At 43.2% G+C, this 18,076-nt stretch overlaps 1 pseudogene; it reads left to right on the top strand.

Moving 5' to 3' along the window:
• Positions 1-15,234, top strand: part of LOC141148340 (adenylate cyclase type 3-like) — a 56,920-nt pseudogene extending 41,686 nt beyond the window's left edge.
• Positions 15,235-18,076: the final 2,842 nt, after the last annotated feature.

Below are 18,076 nucleotides of genomic sequence, written 5' to 3'. Positions count from 1 at the left end.
CGAAATCTACTATTTCTAAATGGATTTGACAAGTTATTGTTCAAGCTTATGGTTTAAAGCAGAAAAGTTCCACATTTTCATATTAAAGCACACTCCCCCCAGGGCTGTTAGTACTTCTTGGGCAGTGCATCACCAAGCCTCCATGGCTCGAATCTGCAGGGCCGCAACTTGGTCTTCAGTCCATACATTTACCAGATTCTATCAAGTAGATGTAAAGGGTCATGAGGATATCGCCTTTGGGCACAGTGTGCTGCAGGCAGCAGTATAAGTCCTCTGGTCTCATGATGCCCTACTTGTGTCTCCCTCCCTTCAGTTGGCATTGCTATGGGACATCCCACATAGTAACTACTTCGGCTCTGTGTCCCGTGATGTACGATAAGAAAATAGGATTTTTATAACAGCTTACCTGTAAAATCTTTTTCTTTGAAGTACATCACGGGACACAGAGGTCCCCCCCCTTCTTTCTGGTATACACGTGTATTGCTTTGCTACAAAAACTGTGGTACTCCCAGTAGTGGGAGGGGTTATATAGGGAGTGGACTTCCTGTCTTAGGTTGTGCCAGTGTCCATCAACTGAAGGTGGCCTATAACCCACATAGTAACTACTATGGCTCTGTGTCCCGTGATGTACTTCAAAGAAAGGGATTTTACAGGTAAGCTGTTATAAAAATCCTATTTTTTACATTTTGGGTGCAAATTTATAGTTCTCTAAGAGCCCCAATCATAATCTATAGCATATTAAATTCAGCTTTTCAGATGATCATCTGCAGCAGATATATTGAGGTCCCGGAAAACACAAGTGTACTTTGGCTATACAGGGCACCACTTCTGATACTTATACTTGTCTTTCGTTCACTCCCTGTTGCTCTGTTACTTGGAGCGATTCGAAATGCCCCGTTTTTCTGCTAAGTTGGAACATGTGATTCTGCCTCTTTCCTTTCATGATGCAGCACTAGGTGTTTGCCCAAGTACTGTCATGGTGGGTTGGGCGTTTGTAGGTTCCTAAACCCTGTGTAAGCTCCAGCTAGAGTGACTTAGAACTGTGGTCTCCAAACTGCGGCCTGGGGGCCGGATTTGGCCCTTTGCTAGACTTTATCTGGTCCTTGAAGCTCTATTTCAACAACAGAAACCAATGAACACACTATGAAACGGGCACTATTCTTCTCATTGATATCAACAATGGGGAACTATTCCTTCCATTGGCATAAAACCAATGATGGGGCACTGACACCCGGGTCATTTTCTACTCCCAATGGCTACAGTCTGTCCCCGCTAAAGCCTAAAAGACTGGCACTTTGCTTAGAAAGTTTGGAGACCCCTGACTTAGAACATCCATTGGGCTTTTGCCCATAACCCAGAGCACTAGAGGTAGAGGAGCGGGGGATCAGTGATGTAATGCAGCCTTCTAATCTTCCACTAAATGGGAAAACCTGCAAAATATAAAAATAAGTTGTTTTAAAAAAAAAAGATTGCCCCCCCTCAACTACTTTCTCCAAATTTTTTTGTCAATTTTTAAAATGTCTTATATGTAAACACAGGGACTTAGTTGATCGAATTTTCACTGCATATCTTCCAGGAGTTGTACAGCCAGTCGTACGATGAGATCGGGGTAATGTTTGCTTCCATCCCAAACTTCTCTGACTTTTACACCGAGGAGAGCATCAACAATGGCGGTATCGAGTGTCTGAGATTCCTCAATGAGATCATCTCAGATTTTGATGCGGTACGATCACTTTTCCAGTTGCAGGAAAATCTTTTTGTGCAGTAATATTGGCAAAGTATTCATTCCTTGTGAAAGCAGATCATTTTTTGGAATCTCTTTGTTTCCAGCTGTTGGATGAGCCGCAGTTTCGCTGTATCACCAAGATCAAGACCATTGGTAGCACCTACATGGCTGCATCCGGCGTCACTCCAGACCCCAATCAAAATGGATTCAACAACACCATAAAGGTTGGTTTTAAAGACAGCTGAACAATGGTACACCTAGTTTTTTTACTGCATTATAATGACATACACTATATTGGCAAAGGTTTGTGGATACCTAACCATCACACCTACCTATGTGGCCAACAGATGACTTCCAGATGATTGATGGCCTCCAGATGATAGGGTTCAGGTGTTTCCAGTGAAGGACAATGGTAAGGTTAAAGCATTAGCGGACATTGGAGACAATAGTTCTCTTCCAACCTTGTGGAAACAGTTTGGGGAAGACCTATGACTGGGCTCCTGTGTACAAAGCTAGCTCCATAAAGACATAGTTTGACCAGTTTGGTGTGGAGTGGCTTACACAGAGCCCTGACCTCAACCCTACTGAACACCTTTGGGATGAATTGGAATGCCTGACCTCACAAAAGTTCTTCTGACTGAATGGGCACAAATTTACACAGACACCCTCCAAAATCTTGCAGATGAAACCAAGAGTGGCCTTGGAACCTCTTCCCCTCCTCCCATTTGCTTTGCCATGCTGGTTAAAACTAAAGATGTTCTATTGATCTAGAGCAGGAAGCTGATTGCGTATGTTAGATCTGATTGTAAAATCTCCATTAGATCTACCAACTACGTTGTAGTGTAAGGCCTATCTCATTGCCTATAAATTGACTAGATTGATTAGGTAGATCATCATATTACATAGGTAACCTAAAGGAGACTGTACAAAAATTGTACAATAAGAATGTAATTTGTATGGGCAGCTTTGCAGGGAACTAAGGAAGCCTAGCCGTTTTTCTTTAAATTATAAGGGTTTCAAGAATACTTGAAATAAAACCATTACACACACATTTCATCAATTATCAAACAATATCAAAAGTAACACCAAGTCAACAGTTTTAATGCAACAGTGGGTAAAGAAATATTAATGCCAATGCCCTGTACACACGATCGGACTTTCCGCCAACAAAACCGTGAATTTTTGTTCAAAGGTTGTTGGCTCAAGCTTGTCTTGCATACACACGGTCACACAAATGTTGGCCAACAATTCCGAACGTGTGAACGCGGTGACGTACAAGATGTACGACGAGCCAAGAAAAAGGAAGTTCAATAGCCAGTGCGGCTCCTTCTGCTTGATTCCGAACATGCGTGAACTTTTGTGCGACAGACTTGTGTACACACAATCGGACACTTTCCGACAACAAAGATTTGTTGGCGGAAAATTTGAGAACCTGCTAGCAAACATTTGTTGGCGGAAAGTCCGACAGCAAATGTTCGATGGAGCATACACACAGTCGGAAAGTAGCTCACATCCAACATTTCCTGTCGGAAAATCCGACCGTGTGTATGCGGCATTACACTCAGTGTGGAAAACAGAGGATAGCAACGGACGAATAGGGTGAAAACAGTGGTGGGTAACTCATCCACCCTGTATTGCTCAGAACGATGTTTAAGAAATGGAATGGGAAAGCTAGAAGGTAGTATCAGATATCTATGAGGGTGTTATGGGTGTAAGGGCTCCTTTGTGGGATATATACATACAGTATATTGTTGTGTAGTGTGAGCAGAGAAAAAGGGGTTGAGGGTTAGGTAGAAGGGGAGGCCGGGTGGGTAGGAAGAAAGGGCTGGGGGCCCACATGTCCAGCAGATGCTGACCTTTCCTGACACCATATCCTGAACGTGGTATCGGTTCATTAATGATTCAGAAGGTATATGATTGTGCTCAGATTCAGTGGGGCCATAGGGGTTGTTGTCTTGGTACCCAAAATTCTTAGGGGCGCGAAAAAAGAAAAAAAAGCAGTAATAATAAATAAAAAATAAAAAGCATCCTTTGAGGGCTCCATTGGGGAGCTGATGTCACTTCCCATTGGTGTGTTTTTACTACTGCTTGTACACAGTGAGTGGCGTCAAATGGAGTAACATGTCTAGGAGTCAGAGCCATCCAGGAGCAGAGCTGGAAAGGAGCATAGTGCAGAGGATAAGAGTGCAGTATGCAAATACCTGGCAACTGGCTGCCACCATGTACGTTGGTTACCTTTGAGATAAGGATATTGGTATATACCCTGGATCTTCCTGAGGCCACCCCAGACTCCAGATCTACCACATTGTCACCCAGTACCCTGACTACAGGAGGACACTAAAGACTGGACTTGTATTCAGCACCTTCTCACCCTAGATCACACTTAAACAGGGTCAAGGGCCACCCTGTGTTAGGGTGCAACCAGCTAGGCAACGGCTTACAGTCTCTCCAGGGGTGGCAGAGGGCCACAGGAGGCACCACTACAAGTAGATGAGAAAGCAAGGCATGCAGGGGACCTCAGTTAAGACACAGATTTTCCTACTATGTATCACCACCATGGGTTAGGGGGTGCAATATTTGCCTTCCCCCTGGGCACTGGCAACCCACCCTATGCCACTGTCCAGATGAATTGGGTTTGAAGAGCCTCATAGGAGTAAGTAGTAGTTGTTTTGAAATTTTCCTCCTGTATTTTTTAAAGAGGCATTAAAGTCCTCCATTACCATGAGTTCCTTGACTTTGGCAAACCCGATGGACACAGTAGGTGGAGTATGTTAATCCTTCTTTACCCCCTGACTGGGATCATGATACTCAGTGGGGGGGGGGGGGGGGGGGGTGCGATGTAGGGATCTCTAACATGAAACCTCCATTTCATTTGCTTTTGCAGAAGGAGGAAATCTCGGATAAAGAGCGCTGGCAGCACCTGGCAGCACCTGGCAGACCTGGCGGACTTCGCCTTGGCCATGAAGGTGACATTGATGAATATTAATTACCAGTCGTTCAACAACTTCATGCTGAGGATTGGTGAGTACTTAATATATTTGTTTTAGATATACACAGCAAAGTTACATTAGAAATAATTTTACCAGTGGGTGCCAATGTTTATAAAAAAAAACATGTTACGGCCTATTCATACCCGGGGCAGCCATACTGATTGTTACAAATGAAGGTTCTGCTTCCTGCTTAGTAGTGCTGCACAGTGATTGCGCTTGAACATCCCTCTCAATGCATTCAGTCTACCAGTCAGGTCTGACTGATTTAAAACATCATTGAATTTTTGGCAGGATCACAGGGTATTCTTTAGCTTAAAAACATCGCAGAGCAAACAAAATGTATTCCCAGCCAATTTACCAGCAAAAAAAAAAAAAAAAAGAAATTACACTTTATGGTCCCAATTTCATACCCCATCACCCTGTACACTGTGTTGCTTTGTACAAACCCTATTCCACACCTCATCATTCTGTACACTGCACTGTACATTCTCTTTTCCACACCTCATCATTCTGTACACTGTGCTGCTTTGTACATTCTCTTTTCCACACCCCATCATTCTGTACCCTGTGCTGCTTTGTACATTTCTTATTCCACACCCCATCATTCTGTACACTGTGCTGCTTTGTACATTTCTTATTCCACACCCCAGGAATGTGCTGCACATTCCCTATTTCATATCGCCTTATTCTTTACACTGTGCTCTACATTCTCTATTCCACACTACCTCATTCTTTGCACTGCATATTTCCTATTCTGCCTCATTCTGTGAACTGCGAGGCACCCTGGTTAAAGAGGGAGTAAACCCTGATGGGATTTACTTCCTCTTTTTTCCTCTGCAAAGTAAAAGTATAATGGGCTAGTATTCATCGCATACTAACCCATTATGTGCCACTTGCCTGCAATGGAAGCCCGTGCTGTCCCCGCTGGTGGCCGCATCCATCTTCACCCCTCTTCCTTCCGGGGCACTTGCACGGAGGGCCGCTTCTTTACAGTGCATGCGCCGATTACATTATTGGTGCACTACAAGGTAAATCTCTCCTAAATGGCTGACGTTTAGGAGATATTTACAGTACCTATAGGTAAGCCTTATTATAGGTTACCTATAGGTACAACTTCGGCTCTGCTCTAGAGGTTTTTTTTTTTTTTTTACAAACTGTTGCCATCTTGTGGCCATTTTAGATTATGACATGCTTCCATGCCAAGGCACAGTATGTCAAGGTACAGTATGTCAGGTCCCATATTTATGCTGATTGGTGTACTTTCAGTCAAGCGTCTTGTGTTAATATTCCTGGAGATGTGTCTTTACATGAGCTTAAAGTAGCTCTAACCCCAATCACTAAAAATGTAATATAAGATTTTTCTTTTTTAAGTAGTTTAAAAAATAATTTTCAAATTTACATAGCTAGTCTAGTTGAAAAAAGACACAAGTCCATCTAGTTCAACCAATAAAAGGAACAAAAAAAATTATACAATCCTATATACACAATCCTATACCCACAGCTAATCCAGAGGAAAGCAAAAAAAAAACAGCAATGCATAATCCAATTTGCTCCAGCAGGGGAAAAAAAAACCCTTCCTGATCTCCCAGGAGGCAATCAGATATTCCCTGAATCAACCTTTCAATATTTTAAAATCTGCAGCTTTTATTAAAATCATATTGGGTGATCCCACCTTGCTCAGGCACTTCCTGCTATAGGGTGACAACGCTGCAGCCCTCTCTCCCAATTGTCACCCTGTCACCTGGGCTTCCAATGGAGACTACAAGTGGTCATTTAAATGCACATTACTTAGGCATGATGTACATCAAAAAACTTGTCCCCAGAACTGCCATGCAGCCATCGCTTAAGTCTCTGTGGACAGAAAGTGGCTGCAAAGGGGCTGCGGGAGATCAGTATACAAAGACATATTGTAGACCATGGTGCTCTTCCAACCTTGTGGTAATAGTTTGGAGAAGATCATCTTTTGTTCCAGCATGATTGTGCTGCCCTTGTGGACAAAGCCAGATCCATAAAGACATGGTTTAATGAGTTTGAGGAACTTGGGTGGCCTGCAAAGATCCCTGACCTCAATGACATATCCTAGTAGTGCTCTAATACCTAACTACTGGCACATTTGTTTTAAATATTAAGAGTCAGCGTTGACCTGGGCAACCAGAATAAAACGTCCCATTAGGTGTTAGTTTTGTTCCAACAAATAATGGGTCCCCTGGGTTTTCTCTGAGACCAGTCCCAGGTCACCATATAGTATACTCTGTTATCTCTTCACGGACACAACATTTTAGTATTGGAAGCTGATGTGAGTGATGAAGCTAAATTGCACTGGCTATATTCTCAGTAATCATAAAACTTGACTCTATAGAAAGACATAGGTCTGTGCAGCACTGTAGGTGCACTTGTAGCTCTACTTGAAAGTATTTGGAAGCATTGCTGTTTTGTTGAATGTGACCAGTGCAGGGCAGAATAAATACTTAAAGATCTACACACAAAAAAAACCCCAAAAATCTAATTTTTCTTATGGCAGGACTGAACAAAGGGGGAGTCTTGGCTGGTGTGATCGGAGCTCGCAAGCCACATTATGACATTTGGGGGAATACAGTGAATGTGGCCAGCAGAATGGAATCCACCGGAGTCATGGGAAATATACAGGTATGGCTAGAACCATTTTATAAACAGTCCAAGCAGCATTAAGGGTGTCTTTGGTATCAGGAAGCAAATAGCATTTCTAACTCCAGCCTCTATTAATCGACAGCCCAAAATGCACTATAATGACAATGTCCATGCCATCAGGTTCCAGCAAAGATGCTCATGTTTGGAATGGAACTTCCAGCTTCCAGGACAGAAACTTGTTGTGTTCCCCCGAATGCCCTCACCATTGACTGGGTTGCCCCCCCCATTGTGGTATTTGGAAGGTCATTGAAATGTTAGCCTTTCCCAATCCTCGTAGACTGTGAAACACATCGATGAAGGACTACTCCCCTCATATTGCAAATTGATGCCTGGATAATTGTAATAGCCAAATTTGGGTTTCATTCAAATGCTGATATACACAATAAGCGGATTAGTCGTACAGATAATGTTGTTACATTATCAAAGTCTTACAGTACAAGTTGGTAATTATTTAAGTGGAAATAAACCATGATACAAAGGTGGGCTATTGTACATCCCTTTCAGCTATCTACAGGGGGAGCAGCCAAGAAAACCTTTAAATATTACCTGACGACTCTTTTTCCATTAATCCTCTAGGACGAGTTTGAAAGGGAAGGAAGGGGTCAAGAGGAGATCCCCCCAAAAAAAGATGGTCCGCTCAAGAACAAACAGTTGAACCTACAAAAACTTTATTGTGTCACAATATGTAGAAACATAATCCAACAACCATGTGTATTTAAAAAATAGGGCAGATAAAAAAGTTTGAACCTGTTCTTTTCGTCCAAGTTGGTTCCTGCTCAGGAGGTCTCAGAAGCATTTCATTTTCCTGTGATCTTGTTAGCTGAGATAGAGGCCAATATTTCTTCCAACCATGTGCTAATAATTAACTTGTAATTAACTTGACTATTTTTCAAACAGTCTTGGACTTGGTCCCCTCTTGGCAATTTGGATACGAAACTCTCGTAATGTTCCAATTTTGAAAGACTAAGCCCTGAGGTGGTCTGGGATCAAGCAATGAGCTTGATCCCAGACCACTCCAGGGATCATTGATGCCGTGCTGCCCTTCATGGACATATAGTAGCTTTCCCTATTGGAAGTGTATCAACATTAGACCTACCCTGCCAGGACTGAAATCTTGGGCACTTCCTCCTGGGTAGGGTAACACCACAGCCTCCATTGACTGAGGTGGTCTACCTTCATCCACCATTTCAGTCAGTTATCTGGAGTTGCTTGTCTAAGCTCTGTTTCAGCCCATTCCAGTCTTCAGATACTAGTTCCTGGGGTGATCTAAAATGAGCTTGAGTCCAGACCACTCCAGGGATTGTTCATGTAATGCTGCCCATAATGGACATAGCTTTCCCTATGTAGAGTGTGTCAACATTAGGCCCACTTTGCCAGGTCTGAAATCTTGGACACTATCTCCTGAGTAGGATAACACCACAGCCTCCATTGACTGAGGTGGTCTAGCTTCATCCACCATCTCAGTCAGTGCTGCATCTCCTTGGTTCCCGAGGTGGTCTAAAATGAGCTTGAGCCCAGACCACTCCAAGTATGGTTGATGTCATTCTGGCCATAGTGGACATAGCTTTCCTTATTGAGAGCATGCCAACATTAGGCCCACCTTGTCAGAACTGAAATCTTGGACACTTCCTCCTGCGTAGGGTAACACCACAGCCTCCCTTGACTGAGGTGGTCTACCTTCATCTACAATCTCAGTCAGTTATCTGGATTTGCTTGTCTAAGCTCTGTTTGATCCCATTCCAATCTTCAAATATTAGTTCCCAGGGTGGTCTGTCTAAAATGAGCTTGAGCCCAGACCACTCCAGGGATTGTTGATGTCATGTTGCCCATAATGGAGATCGCTTTCCTTATTGAGAGTGTGTCTACATTGGGCCCCCACCTTGCCAGGACTGAAATCTTGGACACTTCCTCCTGAGTAGGGTAACACCACAGCCTCCATTAACTGAGGTGGTCTACTTTCATCCACCATCTCAGTTAGTGCTGTAGCTCCTTGGTTATCTGGAGTGGCTTGTCTAAGCTCTGCTTGAGCCCATTCCAATTTTTAAATGCTAGTTCCTGGGGTCGTCTAAAATGAGCTTTAGCCCAGACCACTCCAGGGATCATTGATGTCATGCTGGCCATAGCTTTTCTTATTGAGAGCATGTCAATATTAGGCCCACCTTGCCAGAACTGAAATCTTGGACACTTCCTCCTGAGTAGGGTAACACCACAGCCTCCATTGACTCAGGTGGTCCACCTTCATCCACCATCTCAGTCAGTTTTCTGGAGTTGCTTGTCTAAGCTCTGTTTTAACACATTACAGTTTTCAAATATTAGTTCCTGGGATGGTCTAAAATGAGCTTGAGCCCAGACCACCCCAGGGATCATTGATGTCATGCTGCCCATAATGGACATAGCTTTCCTTATTGAGAATGTGTCAACATTAGGCTCACCTTGCCAGGACTAAAATCTTGGACACTCCTGAGTAGGGTAACACCACAGCCTCCCTTGACTGAGGTGGTCTACCTTCATTCACTATCTCAGTTGGTGCTTAACCTCAATGGTTATCTGGAGTGGCTTGTCTAAGCTTTATTTGAGCCCATTCCAATTTTTAAACACTAGTTCAATGAGCTTGAGCTCAGACAACTCCAAGGATCCTTGACATCCTGCTGCCTATAATGGGCATAGCTTTCCTCATTGAGTGTGTGTCAATATTTGGTCTCCACCTTGCCAGGACTGAAATCTTGGGCATTTCCTCTTCCATGAGAAAAGCCTTTTGTTTGACTAACTCCAATTAGTAACCCCACATCAGAGGAAAGGAAAATGTCATGACAGACCTACTGAGCAGGACCCAGCTGAGACAATGAGTGGGTTCAAACTCATTGTCTTGAGGGATGATTTGGGAAACTTGTGTTATAAGCACAGCCATACCATCCTATACTGGCCTAAAAACAGCCGCTGTTGCTGGTCACATGGGTTATGTGATTAGATGACATTCTGGAAAAGCTAGCCAGTCAATGGCACCACCTGGACAAAGCTCTCAGCTTTGGTCGGTATTCACCTGGCTTGCTACTGCATCTAACCTCAGGTACTTGCAGTACTGATAGATAGGATGGCAAAACTGTACATAACAGTTTAGGTTGTAGATGGCCGGGAGTGCAAAATAGTTTGGTTTACAACATGGTCCACATTTAAAGCAGAATGGAATGGCCTTACATTTTTCCTCATAGACTTGTGACTTATTAAAGGGTCTATTTAAAGTATATCCAAACCTAAAAACAAAATTGTAATATTTTGCACCTTACCAGTTCTTAGTTGTGGTGACTGGATTGGTTGGTTTCATTTAACTGGTGATACAGTAAGACAACCCCTGATTGGAACTACAAATACCTTTTCCTCTGCATAACGTGGGGGTAAGGTGTTCTGCAGACCCGGACTGGGAGAAAAACAGGCCCGGGCATTCCAGGCCAAGCAGCCAATTTCTCCAGTGGCTGGGTCCCCCACACTGCAACGCAAAGAGGCACTATGCCACAAAGGGGACCACACTACAAAGGGGCACCACAATGATTAACGTGCCCCTACCCCCAACAGTGCAGCCCCTAAAACACGGTGCCCCCCAGCAATCACAGCCCCCCCACCACAGTGCCTCCCCCCACTCTCCATGTCCCCTGCACAGTCCCACCTCCAGCAGCGCGACACTGCCGGCGGATCGGGAGAGCCAGGAGAGGAGACATAGGCATGGCCAAACAGTGGGAGGCGAACGGCAACTGCGGCCCGCATCAGGCCCATCTGGACCGCAGCCACCTCCCGACATACCGTCCGGCCACAAACAGGCCGCTCCTACCAGGACATGCTGCTTCGGGCCACCGGGCAAATGCCAGTGTGCCCTATGGCTAGTCCAGGCCTGGTGTTCTGTAGTTCACAGAAAAACAGGGAAGGCTTAAAACATTGTTTGGAATATCAGTTCAGTTCACAGGGAGTGACAAGGGCACTGCATTTCTGGCAGGATCAACAGATATTTTCTGTACTTGCAGAAAATGTTCTGAAAAAAAAAGAAAGAAAGAAAGAAAGAAACTACTCATGTAATCAGCACTGCAAAGGACTGGAAACCTGCAATATATTACATTTTTGTTCTTGGGTTTAGGTAAACTTTAACCGCTTCCTGTCTGCTGTACAGACATATACATCCTTGGATGGGAGCAGTGATATCTTGGTCATTGCTGCATCAGGATATAATTTTTTTCACCTGGCGTATCCCTACAAAGTAAAAATCATCGGAGCGGCAAAGCAGCCACTTCATCACTTTTACAGGCGGTGGAAGCCCCCCCCCCCCCCCACACACACATTTACCGGGTGCTCCCGATTAGGGAGCCTTGTAAGGATGCGACCACCTCCATTGCATTTAGTGAGAAGAGTGTCAGGAATGGAAGTAGTCCCGGCTCCTCTTCTATGATGTCAGAAATTGGAAGTAACGAGGATTTAATCACTTCCGGTTTCAGTTCTTTGTTTACTGGCTTGTTACTGGCCAGTCAAGCACCCAATTAGACTTGTCTGTGTCTGATTGGCTGCTTTAGAGGCCAAAGGAGAAGTCTACTAGACCCAGATCTCTCCATAAAAAGGACTTGCCCATGCTATCATAAGTGATGTTTATGCCTTGTGATGGCAATAACGTTTAAAAAAATAAATACATAATAAAGTACAGTGTGAAAAAAATCTTTTAAATAAAATAAATCATTTTAAAAAATTTGAAACGCCCCTGTCCCCCCCCTGTGCTCATGCATAAAGGTGAACACGAACGTCAGTCCTATACACATATGTAAAACAGCGATCACACCACACATGTGAGATATTGTCATGAACGTCAGATGGAGAGAAATAATTCTAGCACCAGACCTCCTTTGTAACTCTAAACCCGACCTGTAATGGCTTTTAACGCTTTACCTTGGGAGATTTTTATGTACCGTTCCACGGGTGTACGTAATTTTAAAGAATGGCATGTTTGGTATCTATTTACTTGGCATAACATCATCTTTTATATTTTAGCAAACAATTGGGCATTATATTGTGTTTTTGTGCATTAAAATTCATTAAAGTGTATTTTTTCCATTAAAATTGTGTTTAAACAAATGCAAATATCGTGCAATATAAAAATACGCAACACCCTCCATTTTAATCTCTATGACCTCTGCTTAAAAAAAAAATATATATAAGGTTTGGGAGTTCTAAGTAATTTTCAAGCAAAAAAAAAAAATGCAGATTTTTAGATGTCGGAGAGAAGTGTCAGAATTGGCCTGGACTGGATGTGGTTAAGCATAGAATATAAGGATGTTGCTATATAGGTGAAATATTGTTTTACCCACAGATCGACTGAAAGAGCGCTCTGCCTGCTGTATAAATTACATTGCATCTTCTGACTGGACTTTCCAGTTATTTTACATTGTGGAGACTACCCAAATAAAACAAATCAAAGTACTTCTTCTGCTCTACCATTAGTTATGTATTCTAACCAATGGCGTAACCATAGCCTTATTAGACCATGTGGCTGCTAAGGGGCCTAAGGGTAGTAGTGGGAACCGTTACAGGGGCTTTTGAGGCAAATTAAACACAATATGTGAAGATAGCCCCAATCCAGTACTGTATGATTAAGAGTTCGAAAGTTTGCTGTTAACATTGGCCCTGTACCCCCTGTGTAGTCTCCAGTCTAGAAGAGCTGACATCAGACGCACAGGAGGAGTCCTCGGGATCATCTCTAGTCAAAGATCCCCTTTTCTTTGTGTAGTAAGCATCATTTGTTTGTTGTGTTAGCAGTGTAAATGTATTGCCCTCAGAACTTCCTACAGCTACTAGCCAGTATTACCCTGTATGCCTAATGCACATATGTCAAACACAAGGCCCACGGGCCGATTCTGGCCCGCCAGGCCGTTTTTTTATGTGGCCCTCGCACCTCTCCTGCAGCTGTGGAACCCCCTTCGTCTCCGCCCCCACCTTGTCTCAGCAGTCGGCAGCAGAGAGAAGGACTTCTCTCCAGAACTCCTCCTACAGATCCTATGCGCAGCACCCCCTCGTCTCCGCCTCCCCTGGTCTCAGCATTCTGCAGACTTCGGCAGCTGACTCCAGCCCTCCTCTGGTCATCCTCCAGACCCTGCACGTTCTGCTTCCCAGCTCCTCCCCACCTTCTTCTTCAGGATGCACTATGATGTAAGGGAGGGTGGGGGTATCTTGACTTAGGAGAGTGGAGGGAGGGCTCTTGACATCTGATGTAAGGGGGGTGGGGTGCTCTTGACATCTAGTCTTGCAGATACAACTGGCCCTTTGAGGGCAACCATAATGCTGATGCAATGAAATTGAGCTTGACACCCCTGACCCAGTGCAATCTGCCTCAGGTTGTAATGCTGCCTGTTCTTGATAAAGATCAACAACAATATAATTACAGTTGGCACTGCCAATTTCCACAGAGAGAAATCACTGGGGTGCCCAATTAAAATTTTGCTGTGTGGCCCCATGATCTATAGATACAACTCTGATTCTAACTTTTCGTGTTCTACTTACTTGCAGGTTGTTGAAGATACACACGACATCCTCAAGGAGTACGGTTTCCGATTCGTGAGGAGGGGTCCGATTTACGTGAAAGGCAAAGGCGAGCTGCTCACGTTTTTCCTGAAAGGACGAGACAAACAAGGCTCCTTCATCAATGGCTCATCCGTCACTCTGCCCCACCAAGTGGTGGAGAACTCTTGATAAGCCCATTGTACGGTCAAGCAGCTATCAGCCCAGACAACCCACCATGAAGTCCAAGCAGACTTATGCCACCAAACCTGGAGGTATTTCTCCAGTGCTTACCCTAAAAACACCAGGAAAACAAACGTGAAGAGACAGTATATTTTACACTTTCTTTGCCTTTTTTAAAACGTTTCTGCTTGACGTCTGACCGATCTACACGTATAAAGACCGATGGTCTTAGAAAGATATTCGAGATGCTGTATTCAGTAGACTCAATGGGATGGACACTGATGGTCATCGGTAGATACTGTAGGATTCAGCTGACCCAATGGGATGGAGAAGGATGAGCATTGATAGATAGTGAAGGATTCAACTGACCAACAGTATGGAAAAGGATTACCATCCATAGACACTGTAGGATTCAGCTGACTCAACAAGAAAGACAAGGATGGCCATTAATAGATACTGTAGGATTCAGCTGACCCAACAGGATGGACAAGGATGACCATACCATCGAAAGATATAGTAGAATTCAGCTGACCCAACGGGATGGACAAGGATGACCATACCATCGACAAATACTGTAGGATTCAGCTGACCCAACAGGATGGACAAGGATGACTGTAGCATTCAGTAGACCCAATGGAATGGACACCAATGACCATCGATAGATACTGTAGGATTCAGCTGACCCAACGGGATGGCCGATGATTATTGATAGATACTGTTGGATTCAGCTGAGCCAACTGGATGGCCAATGACCAGATAGATACTGTTGGATTCAGCTGATGCAAATGGGAAAGACACAGATGACCATCGGTAGAAACTGTAGACGTTACGACATAAGATGCATTACGACACAACATTCAGGGTAGACAACATTTTTTTTATTGGAGCCTTCGATGAGCACAGACTAAGAAAGCGAATTTCGCCAGTCACAAGACATCCGGCGCTCCGCTGCAAGGGACGGATGGCTCTCTGCTAGTTTACTGTGATAATTACCCGCCCCATGTAGTTAGTGGGATGCAACAAGAGTGCAATATATTTCATTATATTTGGAGGAAAAAAAAAAAAAGGACAAAAGCAGAAAAAAAATGAAAAAGGTAAATATATATATATATATATATATATATATATATATATATATATATATATACACACAAAAAAAAAAAAAAAAAAGAATTTAAACCATTTCTATTTTAAGTGTCCGCTAGAATTTTCCTTTCTGCCACCTGCCTGCACCACTCTCACTGCTTCTGGACCACCAATTTTTTTTTCTTTTTTGCTTTAAATGAGAATTTGCAGGAAGGGGAAGACTTAAGGCTGGGTGGCCATTAAGATATCTAGTGCACGTTGGTGCTTGCAGAACAGCAAATCTTCATACAGTCTCTGCCATTCCTCTATTTTTTCCCCCCCCAAAAAAACACAGAAATCTAGATAAATATATATACATATATATATATACTTTTGTACAAGAGAACACGCTGCTTCCACAACATGAACCTGGAACAAGATGGCGGTCATGTGGAGAGTTGGTGGTTACATAAAGTCGTATATTGACAGAGGTCTACTTTCGTTGCTTTTTTTTTTCACAGTTATATTTTTACACATTTTTGGATGCTAGAAATCTTGATATGCACTGAAAGAGGGGGAAACAGAGTACGGCATGTAGGGGGGAAGACTAACGCCAAATGGCTTTTCCAACCCAAAATAGTTAAGCTCAGTTTGTGGCTTTTAGAGCTCTCAGGGAGATATCCTCAAGGCCATTTCCTGGGTTGTCTGGCTGTCCCTGCCAATGGGCTGCCCATGATTGCTAGAGAATAAAAAAAAAAAAGAATCAAAAAGCCCAGCTGTGAAAAAGTTCCTATGTTTTTGTTTTGGCCTTGTAGGATGGGCAGAGACACAGACCACTGTGGGGTATCCTCATCATGATATATTTATGAGAGATATAAGATGAGGTTGGACTTTGGGTAGGAGCGGCCTTCTAGGCAGAACTCCAGGCAAAAACATTTCCTCTCTATATACACATCTCATATACCGATATATATATATATATATATATATATATATATATATATATATATATATATATATATATATATATATACATATACACACAGTGCCTTGAAAAAGTATTCATACCCCTTGAAATTTTCTACATTTTGCCATGTTACAGCCAAAAACCTAAATGTATTTAATTTGGGGTTTTATGTGATAGACCAACACAAAGTGGCAAATGTTTTTTTTTTTTATTTAAAAAAAATAAATATCTGAAAAGTGTGGCATGCATTTGTATTCAGCCCCCTTTACTCTGTCACTCCTAACTAAAATCTTGTGGAACCAATTGCCTTCAGAAGTCAGCGAATTAGTAAATAGAGTCTACCTGTGTGTGTAATTTAATCTCAGTATAAATACAGCTGTTCTGTAAAGCCTTCAGAGGTTTGTTAGAGAACCATAGTGAACAAACAGATTCATGAAGGCCAAGGAACACACCAGACACGTCAGGGATAAAGTTGTGGAGAAGTTTAAAGCAGGGTTAGGTCATAAAAAAATATCCCAAGCTTTGAACATCTCACGGAGCACTGTTCAATCCATCATCCGAGAATGGAAAGAGTATGACACAACTGCAAACCTACCAAGACATGGCCGTCTACCTAAACTGACGGGCCGAGCAAGGAGAGCATTAATCAGAGAAGCAGCCAAAAGGCCCATGGTAACTCTGGAGGAGCTGCAGAGATCCACAGCTCAGGTGGGAGAATCTGTCCACAGGACAACTATTAGTCGTGCTCTCCACAAATCTGGTCTTTATGGAAGAGTGGCAAGAAGAAAGCCATTGTGGAAAGAAATACATAAGAAGTCCCATTTTCAGTTTGCGAAAAGCCATGTGAGGGAGACAGCAAACATGTGGAAGAAGGTGCTCAGGTCAGATGAGACCAAAAGCAAAACTCTATGTGTGGTGGAAAACTAACACTGCACGTCGCCCTGAACGCACCATCCCCACTGTGAAACATGGTGGTGGCAGCATCATGTTATAGGGATGCTTTTCTTCAGCAGGGACAGGGAAGCTGGTCAGAGTTGATAGGAAAATGGATGGAGCGAAATACAGGGCAATCTTAGAAGAAAACCTGTTAGAGTCTGCAAAAGACTTGAGACTGGGTCAGAGGTTCACCTTCCAGCAGGACAACGACTCTAAACATACAGCCAGAGCTACAATGGAATGGTTTACATCAAAGCATATTTGTGTGTTAGAATGACCCAGTCAAAGTCCAGACCTAAATCCAACTGAGAATCTGTGGCAAGACTTGAAAATTGCTATTCACAGACGCTCTCCATCCAATATGACAGAGCTTGAGATATTTTGCAAAGAAGAATGGGCAAAAATGTCACTCTCTAGATGTGCAAAGCTGGTAGAGACATCCCCAAATAGACTTGCAGCTGTAATTGCAGGGAAAGGAGGTTCTACAAAGTATTGACTCCGGGGGGCTGAATACAAATGTACCCCACACTTTTCACATATTTATTTGTAAAAAATGTAGAAAACCATTTATCATTTTCCTTCCACTTCACAATTGTGCCACTTTGTGTTGGTCTATCACATAAAATCCCAATAAAATACATTTACGTTTTGGGTTGTAACATGACAAAATGTGGAAAATTTCAAGGGGTATGAATACTATTTCAAGGCACTGCATATATACAGTGACACCAGTGGAAATCATCAGTCACCATTTATTTAAACTGGACCTTGCATTATTTTCAATTCCATCTGTAAAAAGTATCCAGTTGTGACTTAAAGCTGAAATCCAGGGACAAATACTTTTTTTTAATATATTCGCCCATAGCCACAAAAGATATAAATCCACACTGTGTGCACTAAATGTCTTGGCAAGCCCAGATAGGACTGTGTAAAAGCAGCAATGACATCATCGCTGTGCTGTACATAGTGCAGAGTTGAGGGAGGGGCCCAGCAGGCTCCTATAGGAGGGGGGCGGAG

Source organism: Aquarana catesbeiana, linkage group LG06 (genome assembly GCF_042186555.1).
Source record: "Aquarana catesbeiana isolate 2022-GZ linkage group LG06, ASM4218655v1, whole genome shotgun sequence".
NCBI classification, from domain to species: Eukaryota; Metazoa; Chordata; class Amphibia; order Anura; family Ranidae; genus Aquarana; species Aquarana catesbeiana.
Note: the sequence above shows the minus strand (reverse complement) of the source record. Positions and strands in the feature narration are given on the sequence as shown.